This window comes from Aulonocara stuartgranti (assembly GCF_965226115.1).
Source record: "Aulonocara stuartgranti genome assembly, chromosome: 11".
In the NCBI taxonomy this organism is placed as follows: Eukaryota; Metazoa; Chordata; class Actinopteri; order Cichliformes; family Cichlidae; genus Aulonocara; species Aulonocara stuartgranti.
The window spans coordinates 24,407,532-24,428,930 of record NC_138947.1 but is presented as its reverse complement, the minus strand read 5'-3'; the positions used below and the strand labels follow the sequence as shown (position 1 = coordinate 24,428,930).

General features: G+C 40.3%; 1 long non-coding RNA gene across 1 annotated transcript in view; it reads left to right on the top strand.

Moving 5' to 3' along the window:
* The window catches only part of LOC309716794, a 213,801-nt gene extending 195,669 nt beyond the window's left edge, over nt 1–18,132 (top strand). The window contains exons 2-3 of the long non-coding RNA XR_014279516.1: nt 16,504–17,662; nt 17,839–18,132. This is a non-coding gene — a long non-coding RNA (uncharacterized lncRNA). The remainder of the gene's footprint in view (nt 1–16,503; nt 17,663–17,838) is intronic.
* Nucleotides 18,133–21,399: the final 3,267 nt, after the last annotated feature.

Here is a 21,399-nt window from a genome sequence, read left to right as displayed (position 1 = left end):
ACTTTGTTTACAGATCCATTTGAACCCATGTGACAAAGCGGAATTACTAAGGACCCTATACAAGAGGCTTATCTTAAACTTTTATTTCACTACACAAATAGTTTGACAATGCACTGCAAATGAACATCTTTACACTTACAGAAATGATCAAAATCCTTCCCCTTTAAAATGTTTAATTTTTTAAAATCCATTGGTGTAGTATGACCATATTTTGTCAAGCCCATCAGGAAAGACGGATGGACAGTTCAGGATTGTTTGAAGAAACTATTCATAAAAGTAAATGAGCAGATTTGTTGCCATCCACATTTTCTTATTCACAGTATCAACTTCTCATCTCTAAAGTGATAGAAAAGGAATTAGCATACACACCATCAATAACTGAAGTCGGCAGTGTCACTTCATGTGATGGATAACAAAGGACTAGTGGCATGCTTCTGCAGATACTCAATTCAGACTGCCTTTGTGCCTACAGACTACATTTGAATAAGCGACATTAGCACAAACATGGATATACATACTTGTGTATGTATTTTACATGAAGAAACGTACACCAGATGACACAAAAAAACACACACAAACTACAGTAATTTGGAGAAGCCTCGAGTACCCACCGCTTTCTTTGTTTTTGCTTTCAAGGAGCCGGACTGTTTTGTCTTTTTTCTTTTTGTTCAATAGCTCTCATTGTCAACATGTATGAAGGACATCAGGAACGAGACAGTGTGTGTCTAAAGCCATTTGTTAAACACGATGGAGGCTCTGTCATGGTTTAGGGCTGCATTTCACCCAGTGATGTTGGGGATCTTGTCAAAAGCAATGGCGGGGGGGGGGCTCAAGACTTTTGCAAAGTACTGAAACTCAAACACACAAGCAACCCAGGAGCTATAATAAAACTATACTGCAATTGTTAAAAATCATTCCTAAAGTTGCACAAGAACATAAGAACACACAGACAGCTGGATAATATGGTAGTGTAGCGCTATTAGATTGGATTGCTGGTGGGTAAATTAGGCACACCTTTGTCACAAAGAGCTGATTCAGGCTGATTCAGATTCTGACAATGACACAAGCAATCCCCCATGTCATAATTTCCTGCCGAGGCATCTGTACTGCATGTTTTTGCAATCAAGTCGAAAGTATGTGTTTACTTTTGCATACCTTTTCATGTGCACATGTGCACAGTTACTTATGTCTGAGCCTCCGTCTGAATGAACATCATAGACTGGACATTTTGAACGGGTATATTTGTCTGATAAAGACATGTAGAGGAAGTGAAGAACAGACAAAACCTACTAGTGATCACACAATTTTTAGCAGCTGACTTATGGCCTGGCCCCTACCTGATGCCTCGACCAATCGGTCAGTCACAGCCTTTGCACGGACAACTGAGAGCAAATCCATACAAGCTCACACAATCTACCATCCCTACCCTTTCACCATGCTGTGGTTCCATGGCTTTCAATCTATGGTAAGTGTAAAACACATTCATGTTGGCAAAGAGTGAGAATGAAGCTATGACAGCTATACTTTGTATGTACGCACATATTTCACAAATAATTTCTATGCAATTTTCTATGACATATTTCTTAATATGTTCTGTGATATATGTGTTAAACCTTGCTTGTTTTGAACAGTGCATCAAAGTAACTATTTTCAAACTGAAACTTATTTACCTTGATTTTTGGATGCCATTCATTTTCATCACACATGTTTTAAACCATATCACATCAGATAAAAGGAGGAGAAAAGCACTGTTGCATTGCTACTACATAGTTTTTGCTTTATTTGTCTTTTTTATCTGCAGTGTAGAAGTTGTTTATGCCTTGCCCTCTGTTTGCTACATGTTGTTTTTGTATCAAACTCAGCTAAAGAGGCCAGAATCAACTTACCTGAATAATTAAAAACGTTCTTTGGGAAAAAAATATTTTTTGACTCCATTGTTTGGAATTCATTTTAGCATAGATAATTTTGTTTTGTGCATTATTTATACTGTGGTAATACTGTGGAAGAAAAGAAGCTTTAACCGATCAGTGGCATGCAAGTAATGTACAACTTTGTTCTCGCATTGACAGAATGTACTTACATGCACATGCAGCAGCACACTCTCACAGTTCACAAGTGTCTGTATTGTGGTAGCTCCTATTTTCTGTATCAGACTTTTCAGGAAACAAATGTGGCCTTTAGCGAACACAAGCAAAGCCCAGCTGTGGCTGGAAGATACTATCAACTCTGTGTCTCCTTTTTTCACTTGAACGAGAGTGATAGAAATGAGAAACTGCAGTATGTATTAGTGCATAAAAAATGTGGCAAGCTCTTTCTGTGGTTGGTGTCAGTAACGCACAAGTCAAAAGCTATGCGTGCTAGATGTTATCGCTGAAAGCAGGCAGTGTTAAGTGGAAGAAAATTATGGCTTCTATTGTTTGGAGACTTGCTGAGGTTTATGTCAGATATGCAACAGTCAAATGCTGCTGATCACATGCTAGACGTGAAGAACATAAAAGGCATGCTTACAGAAAAAAAAACATTTGGGGAAGTGATGAAAAGGATACCAGCAAGCGTTTAGATGAGACAACAACATATATTCAAATTCAACCATGTTCAGAAGATAGTTCATACAAATGTAATTGTAAGGAGTAAAGTTTATTTATAATGAAAAGATGTTCAAACTTTGTGATTCAAATGTGTTCTGATTCTAACTCAAGACGACTGTTGATCTATTTAAGGGTCGAAAAGCTGTTTCTTCAAATGACACACTTTCGAGAAGGAGAAGAAAACACCCAATATAAAAAGAGGAAAACGCAAAACTGAGACAAAATTCAAACAAATTTATTTCAGCTATGGCATGTTGAAAATAAACACTGACATGTTAAATTATTAAAAGCTCTTGCATATTCAGAATGATAATTCAGAGACTAGCACGGTGTGAATTGCAATAACAAAATGTGCGTAAAGTGAATTATGTATAATAAAATTTGTTTTTGTATAACAAATGAACAACATTTCTCTATTTCTGTCCCACCATCAGATTCAATTAGTGAGAGAAAATCATCTTCACAAGTTTTGTTTCTGGTAAGCATTGTTTTGTTTTTTACTTTGTTCTTTGAGCTCTATGTAGAGATCAGTCACACATATTTGCATGACAAGTCTCTCTGTGTACTGCTTTGAGATGGGTTTGCTACAGCACTGTACTGTTGTAGCAAACTGGGTGCATATACAGTATTCCACCATAGTTTCCTGTATGTCTGCATATGCAGTTTACTGTAGCATACTTTTAGCTGTTTCTCACATAATGAATTAAATTATTTAGAACCTCAATAATCAAAATGTGAAAGTGTGACTGACTGCACATATCTGCTTATTATCTAGTTGGATTAATATTACAAGGACCTCAGTTATCTGTACAAAGGAGAATAATGCAGAGTGTAGCTTAAGTAGTATATGCAACTTAGACGTGTTACTTTAAATGTAATCATATAATTATAAACAAAAAATACACTTTGTCATCTACATATATTGCAAACTTGGAAGTGCTCACACACATGTTCCCCAGGGTTATGTGTAAACCACACACAGGTCTACATTTGCAGGTTGTTATTTTTGTGAGTACCATTGCAAAAATAACAGCCCACTGTGAACACTTGTCTTCCCCAGCCATTTCCAACTGTTAACCTAATCTTTATGATTATTGCAATGGCTTTAGCAGCAGGCCATTTCTGTCAGCAGACAGCAGTTCTCACTGTAGGGGATACTCCACACACGTGCACTAAGCCTTCAATCAGTGGGAAGACAGACAATCGGAGTTTTCCATATTTTGCATGGCGTTTTTGTAGCATTAGATTATTTTGAGTGGACAGACAGAGAAGACAGGTGAAAGAGTGAGGAACAACAGGAGAGGAGATTAGCCATGACAGGTTATGATGGGCTCGCTTAAAAATAATATATATTATGTAGTAACAACAATAAAAACCTGCGATTTGGATAGTATGGTGGTTTAGTGGTCAGCACTGTTGCCTCTCAAGATTCCTGGTTCGAAACCTCGCTAGGGTTGCTCCAACAGTTCAAAGAGATGTGAATTAAGCTAATTGGTGACTATAATTTTGCCATGACTGAGATGTAGATGAAGTGTTTAAAATGTAAGAAACAAAGTACTGTTTGAACATCTGTTGCAGTCTAAAGACATTCAAATTTTACATAAACTTTCTATATATATGTTTTTTATTTGTTTTCCATGTTTGTTAAACATAGAATGAATTTTAGCATTTACCATTTACAGAAACACTCATAAACGTCAAAAAAAAAAACAATGTACTTGCAGAAAATTCTTCTTGTTCTTCCTTTTTTTTGTTCAACAGATTTTTTTGTTTATTTTTTAAATATATTTGACTCATCATGCACTGAGTAGATTAAAAAAAATAATTTCTTATGAAAAACAAGTTTTTGAGCATTTAAACCACCCATGTTTCAGTAGAAACAATGAACGAGTAGTAAATCTGCATGGTTACATGAAACACTTATCTCAGCACAAAATTTCTCTAGTTCCCACACATCAGTAAAGGCAATAATGTAACCATCTGAGAAATGTTTGTTCTTACTAATTATGTTCGGCAGTGGGTCTAACTCTCTGTTTGCTTATCTCTGTGATTACCACATGAGGTGTCACACTAAAAGAATTTCAGCCCAAGGCCAATGACCTGTGAGGCCCTTAAAGTACCAGGCAGCACTGCAGGAAATCACTGAAGACGGTTCCTGCAGAATTTAGTGAGATAATACGCCCCCTCCCACTGAATATCCTTCACAACAAACATCAGACGTGGGCTAAAACTAAAAGATGTCTGATAAGGTTATTAGCAGTTCACACTGGGAACAAAGGTTGACACACACAGCTAAGATCAATAGCAGATGTTAGCAGGTAGTCTTAAATAGTTTTATAGTACAAATACCCCCTGTCAGGATGGACTAATGCAAAACAAATTTTGTTTATAGCACAAATACAAGTGTTTGTGTGAATGAGCTTGAGCTTCTGCTGGGAAATTTAGCAACCTTAATGCAACTCCAATAAATTTATGAAAAGGGAAAATGAAGTTGTTAGACTGGCAACTAAATACCCTTGTGTTTGCATATACCTTTGCACACTGTAATGTTTTCTGCTCATCATCACAGTGACTTCACAGTGACAGCACTCAGTCAGGCATCAGCTTGCATTAACCAAAGTTTAACGTCATTCAAGAGCACAAGATGACCTACTGAGAACATACACGGGTAAATCTGTAGCAATACAGCGCTTATTACTGTTCCCCCTCAGGCAAATACCTTTTGCTTAAGCCCCACGCAGGGGAACATTTTGTTTTATTACCTTGCAAGATAAGTCGTGAGTGAGGACAGGGGGAGGGCTGCTAAAAGAGAGAGTGAGCATAAAACAGAGGGGTGGGGGCTCTTAAGTATCTGGGGAATTAAAATATTCCAGCTCATCATATCAGTGTCTTAGTTCTTGGTTTTCATGTGGGGTGCACGTAATTATTACAGCATTTTAAAATTGAGCCAAGAAGAAAGATGAGTTCAAGTGCAAATTAATTTCAGATTACCACAACAAAGACAATCAATTCTCAATGAGGACGCCAGCAAAATGCTCTCGAAAGGGCCCGAGGTCTCCTACATACACACACATACGCACCCACACATAGAAAAGGACTAAACTAATAGCTCAAACAATTTGTGAAAAAAGCCCTGATTAAATTACACTTAAGATCTAAAGCAGCGTACATGCTTACCTGGTACAGTCTTTAACTCTCTTTCCTCTGCCTTTCTCCTTCCCTACCCTCATCTGACACTCCCTCAATAGCCATCCCTCCCTCATTCCACTACCACCACCCAATGTCTCCTCTTTTACAGTTGTCTCACTCATTAGGAGTCCTATCACCAGTGTACCACTAGACCTCATTAAGGCAGCCTGAAAGCACAACTGTACCTCTGACTTTAAACGTCAAAGTAAAGAAGGAGCAGGTGGTGGGGGAAATTAGAGATGAAGAGTCAGCCTGGCCTGGCTGAGTAACACAAGGTAAAGAGAGGAATTGCCCATCTTAGATCTTTTCATCGGGCTAATTTTCTTGATAAACTCTGAGTCTAACATTTTCAGCAGAGTTTAAAGGAGAGGAGAAAGGTTAGCCATATACAGTGCAAAGAATAAAAAGTGGTCTTTGTCCTTATGGTGAAGTCAAATTTTTATTTTTTGCACAGGTTAACCCCTAGTGTAGTATAAAAATGATCAGCTGATTTTATTTATAACTGGATTTAAAGTAACCCTTTCAAAATGGCACTAATTACTCACTGGAGAGGATTAAGAGCTATGAAATTGGCTTCAGAAATAGCATGCAAAAGACTTCACATAAAAACATTTGTTTGTTTCAACTTGTATTGATTACTAATCTCAGGGGCCGAGAAATGTGATACTCAACAGTATTAAATCTATGTACACATACACTTATTCAGCAGTAGGCTAATTTCAAGCAGTTTGTATATAACTACCAGTTTAATAACAAACTTATTTATTTATTGAAATAGAAAAGTAAACCTACAATATATATATATATATAAAAAAAAAAACACCCAGCACGCCCCTGCGGGCGGTTTATCCTTCAAGCTCGGGTCCTCTACCAGAGGCCTGGGAGCTTGAGGGTCCTGCGCAGTATCTTAGCTGTTCCCAGGACTGCGCTCTTCTGGACAGAGATCTCCGATGTTGTTCCCGGGATCTGCTGGAGCCACTCGCCTATCTTGGGAGTCACCGCACCTAGTGCTCCGATTACCACGGGGACCACCGTTACCTTCACCCTCCACATCCTCTCGAGCTCTTCTCTGAGCCCTTGGTATTTCTCCAGCTTCTCGTGTTCCTTCTTCCTGATATTGCTGTCATTGGGAACCGCTACATCGATCACTACGGCCGTCTTCTTCTGTTTGTCTACCACCACTATGTCCGGTTGGTTAGCCACCACCATTTTGTCCGTCTGTATCTGGAAGTCCCACAGGATCTTAGCTCGGTCATTCTCCACCACCCTTGGGGGCATCTCCCATTTTGACCTCGGGACTTCTAGGTTATACTCGGCACAGATGTTCCTGTACACTATGCCGGCCACTTGGTTATGGCGTTCCATGTATGCCTTGCCTGCTAGCATCTTGCACCCTGCTGTTATGTGCTGGATAGTCTCTGGGGCATCTTTACACAGCCTGCACCTGGGGTCTTGCCTGGTGTGATAGACCCCAGCCTCTATGGATCTTGTACTCAGAGCTTGTTCTTGTGCTGCCATGATTAGTGCCTCTGTGCTGTCTTTCAGTCCAGCTTTGTCCAGCCACTGGTAGGATTTCTGGATATCAGCCACCTCCTCTATCTGCCGGTGGTACATACCGTGCAGGGGCCTGTCCTTCCATGATGGTTCCTCGTCTCCCTCCTCTTTCTTGGGTTTCTGCTGCCTGAGGTATTCACTGAGCACTCGGTCAGTTGGGGCCATCTTCCCAATGTATTCTTGGATGTTCCTTGTCTCATCCTGGACTGTGGTGCTGACACTCACCAGTCCCCGGCCCCCTTCCTTCCGCTTAGCGTACAGCCTCAGGGTGCTGGACTTGGGGTGAAACCCTCCATGCATGGTCAGGAGCTTTCTTGTCTTTATGTCAGTGGCTTCTATCTCCTCCTTTGGCCAGCTTATTACCCCAGCAGGGTACCTGATCACGGGCAGGGCGTACGTGTTGATGGCCCGGATCTTGTTCTTACCATTCAGCTGACTCCTCAGGACTTGCCTGACCCTCTGCAGGTACTTGGTGGTTGCAGCCTTTCTAGTGGCCTCTTCATGGTTCCCATTTGCCTGCGGGATCCCCAGGTACTTGTAACTGTCCTCTATGTCTGCAATGTTGCCTTCTGGTAGTTCAATCCCCTCAGTTCTGACTACCTTCCCTCTCTTTGTTACCATCCGACTACACTTCTCCAGTCCGAACGACATTCCAATGTCATTGCTGTATAGCCTGGTAGTGTGGATCAGTGAATCGATGTCTCGTTCACTCTTGGCATACAGCTTGATGTCATCCATGTACAGGAGGTGGCTGACAACTGCTCCGTTCTGTAGTCGGTATCCATAGCCAGTCTTGTTAATGATCTCACTGAGGGGGTTCAGGCCTATGCAGAACAGCAGTGGGGACAGAGCATCTCCTTAGTAGATCCCGCACTTGATGGTGACTTGTGCTATGGGCTTGGAGTTGGCCTCTAGTGTTGTACGCCACATCCCCATTGAGTTCCTGATGAAGGCTCTTAGGGTCCCATTGATCTTGTACAATTCTAGGCATTCCAGTATCCAGCTGTGGGGCATTGAGTCATGTAATCTTGTAATCAATCCAGGCAGTGCACAGGTTGGTCAGTCTGGTCTTGCAGTCTCGGCTGACTGTTCGGTCTACCAGTAGCTGGTGTTTTGCGCCTCTGGTATTCTTGCCAATTCCTTTCTGTGTCCCGCTGTTACGTTCCCCTGGGGGGGGGGTCTAGGCGGTGAGGGGGAAGTAACAAAAGTGACCGGGTCAGAAAAAGGAGTCAAGGAGGCGAAACAGTTAAATAAAACAGTTTTATTGAAGTAGTTCAACTAAAAGAGACGGACAAGCCGTTATCACCATAAAACACCAACAAAACACAAACAAAACTCAGGCGTTGGTCAAATAAAGCAAAAAGTCAAAAGGAAAGCGCAGCTCACTAGCTGGAAACCACACTACACAGCTCACTAGCTGGAAACACCACAAGACACACAGCTCACTAGCTGGAAACACCACAAGACACTCAGCTCACTAGCTGGAAACCACTCTACTGGCACTCTGGCCCAGAGCTCACCTTTCTCGGGGCTTAAATACCCTTAATTGCTGATGGGAGTCAGCTGCGCCGGAGGGAAAGGTGGCATCTCAGGTAGGAGGTAGTGGGACACGCCCACACAGGCACCCTCAGGAGAGAGAGAGGCCCTGTACCTGTTCATCTTATCCGATATGATGCCTGACAGGAGCTTCCATGTAGTACTGAGGCAGGTTATTGGTCGGTAGTTGGAGGGGACCGGTCCCTTCTTGGGGTCCTTGGGGATCAGGACCGTCCGGCCTTTGGTTAGCCATTCCGGGTGTCTCTCGTTAACTAGCAGCTGGTTCATTTGTGCTGCCAGATGCTCGTGGAGTGCAGTCAGCTTCTTTAGCCAGTAGGCGTGAACCATGTCGGGCCCTGGTGCTGTCCAACTCTTCATACTGGAGACCCTTTCTTGGATATCTGCCACTGTGATGGTTACTGGACCCTGTTCAGGGAGGTCGCTGTGGTCTGCCCTCAGATCCACTAGCCACTGAGCATTGCCGTTATGGGTTGCATCCTTCTCCCATATGCTCTTCCAGTATTGCTCCGTCTCCAGCCTTGGTGGTGCTGTTCTCTTATTATTATTGTTCCCTTGCCACTGAGAGTACACCTTTGCTGGTTCTGTGGAGAACAGCTGGTTTATTCTCCTGCCTTCTATCTCTCTGGTGTACCTTCTCAAGCGGCTGGCCAAGGCTGTGAGTCTTTGCTTGGCAGTTTCCAAGGCCTCAGGTATGGACAGCTTGCTGTATTTCTTATGCACCTTCTTTGTCGCACCTTTCTGCAACTCCGTTAGTTGGCTAACCTCCCTCCGTGCTACTTTGATCTTCCCCTCTATGTGTGTGTGTGTGTGTGTGTGTGTGTGTGTGTGTGTGTGTGTGTGTGTGTGTTTTTGTGTGTGTATTCATGGGAGATCAGATAACTCAAGAAAGCAAAATTAATTATTTAATTAATAATAACAGACTTGCATATTTGTCAGAAACATAGGTGGATATGGCAACATGGTGCACTATAATGATGCTTTAGTAACAGAATAAGCACTGCAATTTCACTCCAGCCATTAGTTACAATGTTATGATTTGCCAGTTAGTAAAAAATGCAGTGCCAGTAAAACCAGGCACTCACCAGTGGAATAAACTTCACATTTCATGTGATTTACTGTCATTTTCCACAAACTAACAAAATTGCAAAATTGTTCATGAGTTTGACCTCCTCGTTAAGTATAGAAGGAGGAAAAACAGTAACTCACTTCAGACAGAAAACAAGTTTAGAGTTAAGAGCACTCTCACGACTTTGATACAATAATACTTCAAATGGTAGAGATGATTTTGTCTCCTTCAGATCAACTCTTGTGTTTATTTCAACACATAAGATTTAAAATGTTTCAGTTTTTTCATGCCTTATTTTTCATTTTAAGAACAGTCGAAAGCCTGTCTGCTTTTTGACATCAGAGTAAAGACATCACAAATACAATTTATCAGATTATTTAGAACATATCCTGGACACTAATGAATTACATTATTATTAATAATCAAGGCCAATTTTATTATTATTGGCTCATTCATAGCTCATTCATTTATTGCCTCAGGCTAGATATCATTTTAAGATAACATCATCAGGATGAGTAACAATTGCTGTGACAGGAGCTTGACTTTGAATCAAAGACTGTGTAAATTTAACTGTTTAGTTCTGCCTTTCCAAACACTTCTTTTACGATCCCCTTTGCTTCACCAGCTTTCCTCAACTTACAATACACCCTTGCTGTGAAAAGAGGTTATCCACACTCCTGTCAAGCTGGCTCAAGCCCCACAGTCCTCCAACTATACCCCTTACTTTCCACAATCCCTTCCCCTCTCTGTCTGTCTTTGCTTCCTGCTCTCACTCCACTCCGCACTCATACCTTGACCCCTCACACCTCCTTTCCCTTCCTCTCTCACAACCTCCACCATTCATCCCTCTATCTATCCATCAACGCACCCTGACTAGAAAGGCCTAAGGATTTCTCCCATCCTGCATGCTTTTCCTTAGGGAACCTGTTGTAGAGTTGAGAGCTGAATGGCTCCTAACGCTGAAGGGGAAAAAAAGAAGTCAAGCCTCATTAGATTCTCATTACCTTTGCATACTGAAAGCAGCAGAGATTTTTTTTCTCTATAAAATTGCAGCTTCTGAGCTCCCTGGGAATTGCACTGAACACCCCTCCCCACTTTCACCACCCTCCTCCCATGTCCCAATTCTACTATCAAGCAACACCCCCTCCAATATTCCCTCTTTCCCCACCCTTCCTATATAATGACTATGCAACACAGACTACAGACTGACTTAGTGAAGGGAATTAAAGTTGTATTTCAATTCCAGTTGCACAATAAATCCTATCATTAGAATAGTCTGTTAAAGTTTAACATGTCTTGAGCTGCTCTCCTCCAGAGTCCATTAGATTGTTCCTTTAACAGCAAGTATCACGTTTTAAAAGTCCATCATGTCATATTGGAGGCATGTAAAAATATCACATTTTAGATCTGTTTCTCAAACAGTCAGTCTCATCTTCCACCTCCTCCCTCCAATACACTAACCGTCACACACAGGCATTATCACATCCCAGGTGATCGAGTCTATGTGTGTGACTATGAATGAATTCATGACCCCTTGATATGAGCAGACTGAGCCCTCTAAACTTCCAGTCAGAGTTTTAGCTCTCATACCAAGGCAGAAAAAAAAGACAGACATGATCATGTTTGACACATCACATCATGATAATAACCTTGAGATTTACTTTAAGTAAACTTAGAGCTTTACTCAAACAATTTACCTTATGTTACTTTAAGTTGGTGACTATGCAGTTAAGACTTACTTATGCAGTTGAGAGTTGGTAATTTTTTTTCTGTACTCCTAATTCTGTTAAGAACAATTTAGAACAATTTACCATTTGACAGTCGTGCTTTGTTGCAACTGGTCAAGAAAAGCATGCAGTTTACAAATGTAAATAACTGTAAATTTATATATATATAAATAACAACATAGGTGGTTCATTTGACTAGAGATTCCTTTAAAAAACTATAATCTAAAATCCAATGAGATGAAAGATGGATACCCAGTCTTGCAGTTGCTCCTCTGTTGCTAAGACATAGAGTAAGAAGAGTATGTGAAATTATCAGGACCGACACAACGTTCAGGTGACAGTTTGCAATGGTTTTTATTTATATGACAACGCTCTCTTTCTTGATTTCGATGTCGGGTCAGTCAGCTTTCCAGCTGATTTCCCACTACACACTCATCTCTCCCCTCGGGTCCCAGCGTCACTGAAAAGGGGAGCTTATGATTACTAAGCAACTGCCCTACTAGCCACCCTGGCACTGCCCCTTGAGCCTGCTGCACCACCTCTCCACTGCAGCAGAGCCAGAGATCACACCCCCGCCACAGAGTTGTACTGAAACAAATAGGATAAAAAGCCAAGAAAATGAGACAAAACAGAAAAACCACAGTTAATTAATTCTTAACTAGGCAGTCAGGCTGATAGTTAGATGGTTAATTTGGTTATGGTGCTTCATGGCATATCACAATAAAATTATCCCCTGACAGTTCAAGACCACATTTTATTAACCCTCCCATAATCCCTCATGGATTAGTGGTCATAGAAAAACATAGAGTTTGGTTACATAGACTGAAGCTTTCTGGCTAACAATCTTTGGCTTAGTATACATATATCATATATGAAACAATATTTTCAGTGCATTTTATTATTTGTTATTAATAAGATCTTCAGTGTTAAGCACATTCAACTTGCATTTTTTATTTTTGTGGTAAATATTTTTTTTTTCATGAGATGTGATTACATGTCTGCCATAAGTATTTACAAACTCTTGCTTTACTGGATGAGTATTAAACATCCCACACTGCAGTATATTAAAGTATTAAACATTTTTCCTTAAATCATACAAAAGATACCATATAATATTTTTATTATCTCGTTCTGAAACTACTCTGTCAAAACAACAGACGTGAAATGGTATCTCTGTTCTGTTTGCTGCACTTCTTTGTGAACACCCCCCCAGAATCCTGATCAGTCCCACATGCTAGGGTCACACGGATAGTGCAGTTACTTACAATGTAAGTACGTGAAACACAAATTAAATGTAATTTCTTCAACGTGTTCTAATGCAGTGCTTAACAGTACTTAACTTATCTTCTCTTCGGTTAGTGGATTAAAGAGAAGAAAGTATTCTTCTTCTTTATATATCACAAAACTTTTATGTTTTCTTTTAGTGGATTGTATTTTCTTATTATTCAATAAACATTGGGGGTGTTCTTACCTTCACATTTATATCAGTGCCTGGAACCCAGTGAACCACAACCTATCTGGTAACAAATGAAGAGAGAGGGCTAGGTGATTAATGAAGTGGTCCACGATAGTAAACTGACTCTGATAACAGTTTCTCTTGCAAATAATAAATTACAAACCTAAAATTCTTCTAGGAAAAATAATAGGGAGGTATGAGGGTATATGAGGAAAACGTTCGAGAGGGAGATTGGAGAAGTGTGTGCGTGTCTGTTTTGTGTGTTAGTGTCTGTGGGTGTAAGGAAAGGGAGGTTGCAGGGGAAAATAAAGGGATACATTGCAGTCATGCTGTTTAAACACAGGTGAACACACACTAAAAATAATTAAAAAATAAATAAATAAGTAGTCATAGTTCCCCTGCACCTCTTTCCTCTTCAGAATTTTATTCCTTTCATTTTTTAAATCAAGGATTTTGCATCCAGAGCTGATAGTCAAAAAATACAATAAGTCCAATGCCATATTTGCTCCACATTGTGCTGTGAAAACACATTTGTTGGGCTTCCCAGCTGTGATTTCATTTTTGCTGTTCTCAGATTGCAGTATCTACTCTGAAGTTCAATTTCATGCAACTTGTTTTATAACATTTCCTCAAAGAGGCTACAATAGAAACATAAACACTGAACTTAGAAGTTGCACTGTATGTTTGTATGTAAATTTAAGCAGATCTTAAAATTAGGTAAATACAACTTCTGATGAACAAAAAAACTTGACACCTTTCACCTGACATTATTCATATATTTGTTTATATTATTTATGGTTTTTTAATTGCTAAAATAAAGAAGCAATGTGTGAAAAATGAAGAATGACCTTATTGCTTCCATAGGACTTAGTACAGTGAGAAGGAACCAGATGTTGGTTGATAAATACAACAATGCACTTGATGAATGATCATCAGTAACTACCTCTATAAAAGCAGAAGTCTTGGCAGTTTGCTGTATTCAGGTGTGTTAATCCAATGCCAATGAGGAAAGATGTCAACAATGATCTTAAAGGAGTAACTGCTGCTGTTCATCAATCTACGACTGGTTATAAAGTAATTTACACACAATTTGAAGTTCATCTTTCTACAGTGAGAAGGACTAACAAATTGAAAACATTCAAGACTCTAGCAGTCTTCCTAGAAGTTGATGTCCCAGGAACATCACCCTAAGGTTAGAGAAACATCAAAAAACACAAGACTTCTGAAAAAATGTCCTTTAGCCAGACAAAACCAAGCTGGAGTTGTTTGGCCATAATGCATAGTGGCAGATTTGGAGAAATCACACATATCAGTGCAAATATGTACTCATAGTAACTGTGTTACTATGAGGTGGTGGTGGAGAGGTGATGATTCAGACTTGTTTTGAAGCCACGGGATCTTAAGTCAACCGTGAACTCTTAAGTCTTGCAACAGGGCAATGATCTCAAGCATAGCAGCAAAGGAACAAAAGAATGGCTGAAAAAAAGAATCAAGGTATTGCAATGGCGCAGGACAAAAGTCAGCCATGGTGAATGCTGTAGTTTTTAAATCATTTTTAAGACCTGGCTGGAATATTTCTTATTATATCCTAACATGTAAAACATATAACATGTAGAACCGAAAGAGGTGTGAAGAAGTCTAAGTTTAAATTACATCTCACATTGAATATTGGACACAAATTGTTGGGTTGCAAATCTTTTCCATATTTGGTTGAAATATTATGCCATCTGTGATTATTTAATTTAATTTTATGAAATTGGATGAGCTTGCATTGCCATCTTATTGTAGGCAGGTTGAATCTAAAAAAAGGTAATGCTCAATCTTCAAATTGGATTTTAAAAAATAAGAAAATAAAAACCTGTCTATTTTGCAGCTGGATGAATTAATTTAGTTTAAAGGTGTTTGTGTGATGGTACTGACCCTGCGAAGAAAAAAAAAAAGAACAGAACAGACAAACAGAGAAGTGTGAAAGATGGTAATATAGAGAGAAACAGATGGATGGAGAACAGGCAAATAAAGGCAGATTTTGCACTATGATTGGAAAAAGAAGCAACTCAGACAGCCTCACCTTGGGCCCTGGGCCCAAACCCCCGCAGCACACAAGACCTCAGTAACCAGAGGAAGTTGCCAGGCCCACAGAAGCCTTGGAGGTAATTAATCATTTTAACCTGAAGCCTGTCAAGATACCACTCTGTCTCACTCCCTTTGCTGATTTCCCTGTCAATTATATGTCCAGACAATTCGACAACCTCTCACTCTGTCTTCTTCCCTTTCTCTTACTCCAAACTGCCATCTGTAATTGTTTAAAAAAGTTGCTTTGAACCTTCAACTTTTTTGACTGCTGAGTGTTTAGCTTAGTTTCAGGTTGCTTCTGCAATTGAGGGTTTGAAGATCTTTTTTTTTTAATGAACCCAAATACAACATGTAAGAAAAAGAAACGGATGAAATTAGCAGTCTGCACTCTTATGACAATGAAATAAATAATCCATTAAAAAAGAGGAAGTGTTACACTTGCTATCTGCTCTTTGTAGCTTCACTTCCACAAGCATACTTTTTTTTTTAGCATGCAGTGTTTTGTAAGTTACATTGGCTCCTCAGTGAGAACTGGATATTGCAAGTTTTAAATGTTAATTTCCACTCCACCCTTCCATGAGAAGTATTTTTTCTGGAATACTGCACAAATCTCAATCATCCCAATTCCTGTAACTACTGTGCTGGTCCCTGACAGCTTTCCCAGTGCTGTTGTGTGACCTAGAGGGCTGGTCCCCAGTGGTAGTCTCCTGTCTCCCAATTACAGCTAACAGACTTACTCAAAACCTGCCTCGCCAGGTTCGCTTCCATATTCTCTCTTTCACTTTTCATTGCTGTGTGGTTCTGTGTGTGGTATGAGCTTTTTCTTCTTCTTTTTTCTCTATCCTTTTCACTCTCTTGTTCTCTGTTCTCCCACCATCTCTCCTTCTCTTCCTCCATCCTCTATGCCTACATCCCTCCTTGTCCTCCAGGGACCGAGTGCAGTACTAGTGCTGCCGCTATGCTTGCCAAGAACAGATGTCCAAGAAATACCAACCCAGTGAGAGAAAAGTAGTGAGAAAGAGAGAGGAAGCACATGGAGGCAGATTAGGTGAACCGTAGGATCTTCTGGTGCCGTCTGGAAATGTGGGACTTCATTCAGAGATTTGAAAACCTGTGTTGTTAAGCTTATGGTTTTTGTGTTCCTACAACATTAGGGATTATTATTATAAAATATTATTATTATTATTAATAATATTATTGTTGTTGTTATTATTATTATTCACAAACAAATTCTAAAAGATAACCATATTTTTATTTCTTTTAAACTTTTGAGTACATGTAACTTTAATAGAGAACTAGAAAGCGAAAATTTCTGAAGAAATTTTAAGTGTGCCTATGCCGCCGCTAATCAGTATAGTTTGCCATTCAAACGGCTACAGAGAGAAAAACTCAGCAGAGCAGCCATTCTCCACCATGAACTATGGTAAAACCAAACACCGCTCGCGCCTCACAGATGACAGCTTACGGTTTTGTGTAAAGATGAGGTGACTTCGTACAGCCCCAATTTGTAGACGCTGTGCGCAGAGGTTCATAAGCAGACCCGACAATGTTTGCATGAACACACTTTGAAGCATTACGTTATGGACCACTTTTCACACATAGTTGCTGTACCCACACAGCCGGCTGTAGCTTTTCATCTCACAGCCCGACACATACACAAAAAAAAAAAAAAAAAGCAGAGAGAGCACAGACTTTACACCTGAGAGGCGTGATTGCAGATGCCGCTGAGGTGGGTCCACCTCCCCTGCAGCGGCACTGCAGACCACGCCCTGCCACACACATCAAACACGTAAAATAAATATTTATGCACTTTTCATTCACTTTTTGTTTTTTGTTATTTTTACACAGTGTTCTGAATGATTAACAATGGTCTACAGCCAATCTTGTGTATTATTATACAAACTTTGGTTGTAAGATTCAGATAACTATTTAATAAAAGCTAAATATTTTATATGAGAGTAAGAAAGAAAAGTATATCTTTGTCTCATACTCTCATCAGACAATACATGAACCTCTCAATAAACAAAATATATGCTCGGCTTAAATGACAAACCGCTATTTTACACAGTGGAACACTTATTTTTAAACAAAACCAATGCAGTTCGCCACTGACAGTGCTTACCTTTGCACATCACAGTAAACACTGAACCAAGATGGCGCCCACGCGAACGAGAAATCTGAACTACGGTGTCCTGCAGAGGACAAATGGTCAAAATTGCTAAAATTTACAACATATATGCAGCTCAACAGCGACACCTTGTGACTTATTCCAGTCACTACCTTACATATACATAACGTCTTACCTGACATTCAGTTCACCGGACACTCATACTGAATCACCAGCCCATATAAATGAAAAATAAGTCCAGCAGCCAACCAAGAGTCATCACGAAAGACTAGGGGTGACACGACAGCGTGAGCGGGCCTGGGTGTCAGCCAGCCCAGCCTGGGTGTCAGCCAGCCCGACCTGGGTGTCAGCCAGCCCGACCTGGGTGTCAGCCAAGCCGCGCTAGCCAGCTAGCCGCCATGCGGCGGTGAAACGAGAGCGTGAGCCGGCCTGGGTATCAGTCAGCCCGGCCTAGGTGTCAGCCAAGCCGCCCTAGCCAGCTAGCTGCCATGCGGCGCTAGCAGTAACATCGTGAGAGATATGGGACTTCTTGATAAAATATGGGACTTCTTGATAAAACGAGCAGATATTTGAAGTTTACACCCCTACATTCTCGCCTGAAAATAGGGGAGGCTGTCATAAAGTTCAAAATCAGTAACTTAGCGCGCACAGCTGTATAGAAACTCCGTCGTGCTAGCTAGCACGCAGTACAGTTATTGTAACTGTCAGCACAACGAAAATAAACTACACCTAAACTCGGTTTATATCTGACCCAAATAGAGTGCAGTTAATAACGTCTTACCTGAAATTCAGTTCACCAGTCGCCTGCTTCTCCTGCATTGGGTTTCCCTTATCCACGATTGAGCTCCGCGTTAGCCACCACCGGTCGATCGGTGTTTCTTTCCCCGCATACGAGGGGAAGAGACATATACCGGTGGCTAACGCGGAGCTAGCTAGCCACCGGTATATGAACAACTCAGTTATTTTTTCCACATCGACCAGCATCATCGGCCCATATAAACGAAAAATAAGTCCAGCTAAGACAAAGACTGTTTGCGGAGCGATCGGGGGTGAAAGGAGTTAGAGACGCCTCACTGAAAGCCAAGCCTGGGTGCTTTTGAGCAAAGCGGCGCTAGCTAGCCGAGCTAGCTAGCCGGCTAGCAGCAACATCGTGAGAAATCTGTTGCTAATATGGGATGTTTTGACAAAACGAGCAGATATTTGACGTTTACACACCTACATTCTCACCTGAAAACCGGTCGATCGGCGGCCGCCTCACATGTTTCTTTCCCCACATATGAGGGGAAAGAGACACATACCGGTGGCTAGCTAGCTCCGCGTTAGCCACCACCAAACAACTCAGTTAGTTTTTCCTCATCGACCAGCATCATCGACCCATATAAACGAAAAATAAGTCCAGTGTGAAACAGTCGCTTGGCGAGCGATCGGGTGGTTTAGCGAGTGTCAGCCTCTTAAGTTTAAGACAAGCCCGGCTGCTTTTTAAGCGACGGGGCGCTAGCTACCCAGCTAGCGTCAGTACACAGGAACTACTTCCGGTAGTTATACAAAATAAAAGCGTCCACAGGGACACAGCGGCCGCCTCGCATTACTCCCGACATACCACTAGAGTGAGCCAGCACACCACAAATGAAGTTTTCTTGTTCTCCATTCATTTCAATGGGAAAAAACTTGCATTAAAATATTCATATTTAAAAAACTATAGAAGTAATAAACACCAAAAGTCATAGCAACTCATTCCAGCTCCAGCCGCACACAATGATATATCATATGTGAACCTTGTCTCAAAACTGTGGGGCGAGTTAAGGTCCAAAATTTCAGGCGGAAAAAGAATAATAATAATAATAATAATAATAAATCCGAGCAATAGTAATAAGTGTGCCTTCGCATAGGCACACTTAAAAACATTTTTTTTCTTCTTCTTTTCCCCCAAAGTTTTGATAAAAGACATTCAGGATATATTAATATGTAGGATAATTTCTTTCTGATATCATCTGATATTTGAGAAAAAAGTATGAGAGTTGGTAATTATGTACCTGCTAGGTTTGTTTAAAGTACACTGTTTGACATACAGATCAACTGGATCAATCAATGAATTTACAAAAATACATCCTGATAATCTAAAATAACTTGTAAGGAAGGAAAGAAGACTAAGTTTTTAAAGTGATGAGATGCAAATCCACCCTGTATGATGCTAACTTATAAGATAAATCTGCATTCACTTGTGTGATGTATCCACAAGTGGCACATGAGTGAATCCAGTGCCAAGGATTTCTTGCTTGGCAGTTTGGTTTCTCTGACCTTGTGGCTTTTTCTTGAATCTCTTCCGCTTAACCTTGCATGGATGACAGGAGACATGAGTGAAAGAAAGCAAGTAGGCCTATTAACATAACGTATAGCCCATTTCACATTGGCCTTGTCGAGCCAGTGTTTTGGTAGCTGTCGTGAATATGTGACTCCGATAGCAATGTGTCATGTTTCTTGCAAGCTCTACCTGGGCACCTCCACTTGAGTATTTGCATTTGTGAGAACAACCTGTGTGGACCTTCTCCTGTTGTTGTGTTATATTTATTATAAAAACAGAGTACCTAATTTTCCTGGTACTGTTTTGAATTCATGTGCAAAAACAGCCTTAGCTTAAATTACATTTCCTTTGTGTTTCCAAGAATATGTGTGTTACCAGGGATACAAGTGAGCATTAAACCTTTGCCCCATATTCAAATATGTCCATGTTTTCTTTTCCTTCATTTATATACTTTTATTTCAAGTGAACTAAGTCTAATCTAGCCAAACTGTTTTTCTGCCACATTTTATAATATATGTTTATACTTGTAACGTACAACCTTGTGACCCTCCGAAAGGAAACTAAATATAAATGGGTTTAAATTTAAGAAACGGGGAATGAAGTGATAAAACCGCAACCTGGAGAAAAGAGTAGAATGTAAAATTAGTGAGAGAGAAAACACACATAAAGGAAAAAAAATGTGCCTGGTGTGGAACAAACCAGTGACCCAAGTAACCCGAGTTCCTCCCAGCAGATTATCATGGGCACTGTGTGATTAAGGCCAGCCTTATTAGCATAATGATTTCCCATCCTCCCTATTCTCTCCTTCTATCCTGCCATCCATCCTTCCTTCCCTGCTTTCCTCTTTTTCTGGGCCCCGTGTTGTTAGCCACCAGCTCCCAGTGCTCCTCAAGTACTTTAAGCTTGTTAATAATCATTATGGGTGTGCAGTGAAGTGGGGGAAAGGAATAATTACCTCACCTGAGCCAAACCAAATTAACCCCTTTTCATTTTTTTTCTCCTCTTTGACTGTTGTCAGTTACCCATTCCATATCCCCACCCACCCATTTGCACATGTGCACACACACAGACATAGCATTCACCTGGGACCTATTAGGGCTGTCTGTTATTAAGTGCTGAAATAATAAGTGCTTGCACACACCATTTGCTATTTGGTAGCAGAGGTACCTGTTTGGATTACATCTAAAGGGTGCTGTTTCACAAAGAAGGAGCCAAGATGAGTAAAACCAAAACATGCTTTTTGTCCATGCTGATATACACATATAATACATATATATGTAATATATATATATATATATATATATATATATATATATATATGTATTTTCAACTCTTAGTTCACATTGAACGTGCAAATTCTGTCACCCTCGAATACATCATTAAATGCATTTAAAACATGTTTTTTCATGTTGTTCAGGTCATTCAGAGCATGACAGTAAGTAACAAGTGAACCAATTTATACAATTTTCTAAACATTTATTTTCAGTATTTTGTTCATAATAAATCCAATTTCCTCCTCTCAGCAGAGAGTAGACCAAAGACATATGTCTGTAATATTATAGCCTGATGCTCAAATAGAGATAGATTAGGGGCCATAAGAAATGAAAAATGTTTAAATTGTTAAGGGAGAGGGCTGATATTTTCCATATTTCACTCTGCGTATATCAAAATGACATAATCTTAAATGGGAGGAAACAGAAGCGAAAGCTCAGTACATATTTCTCATTTGAGTCAGCTGAGAAGTCAAGGGGTGTAATAT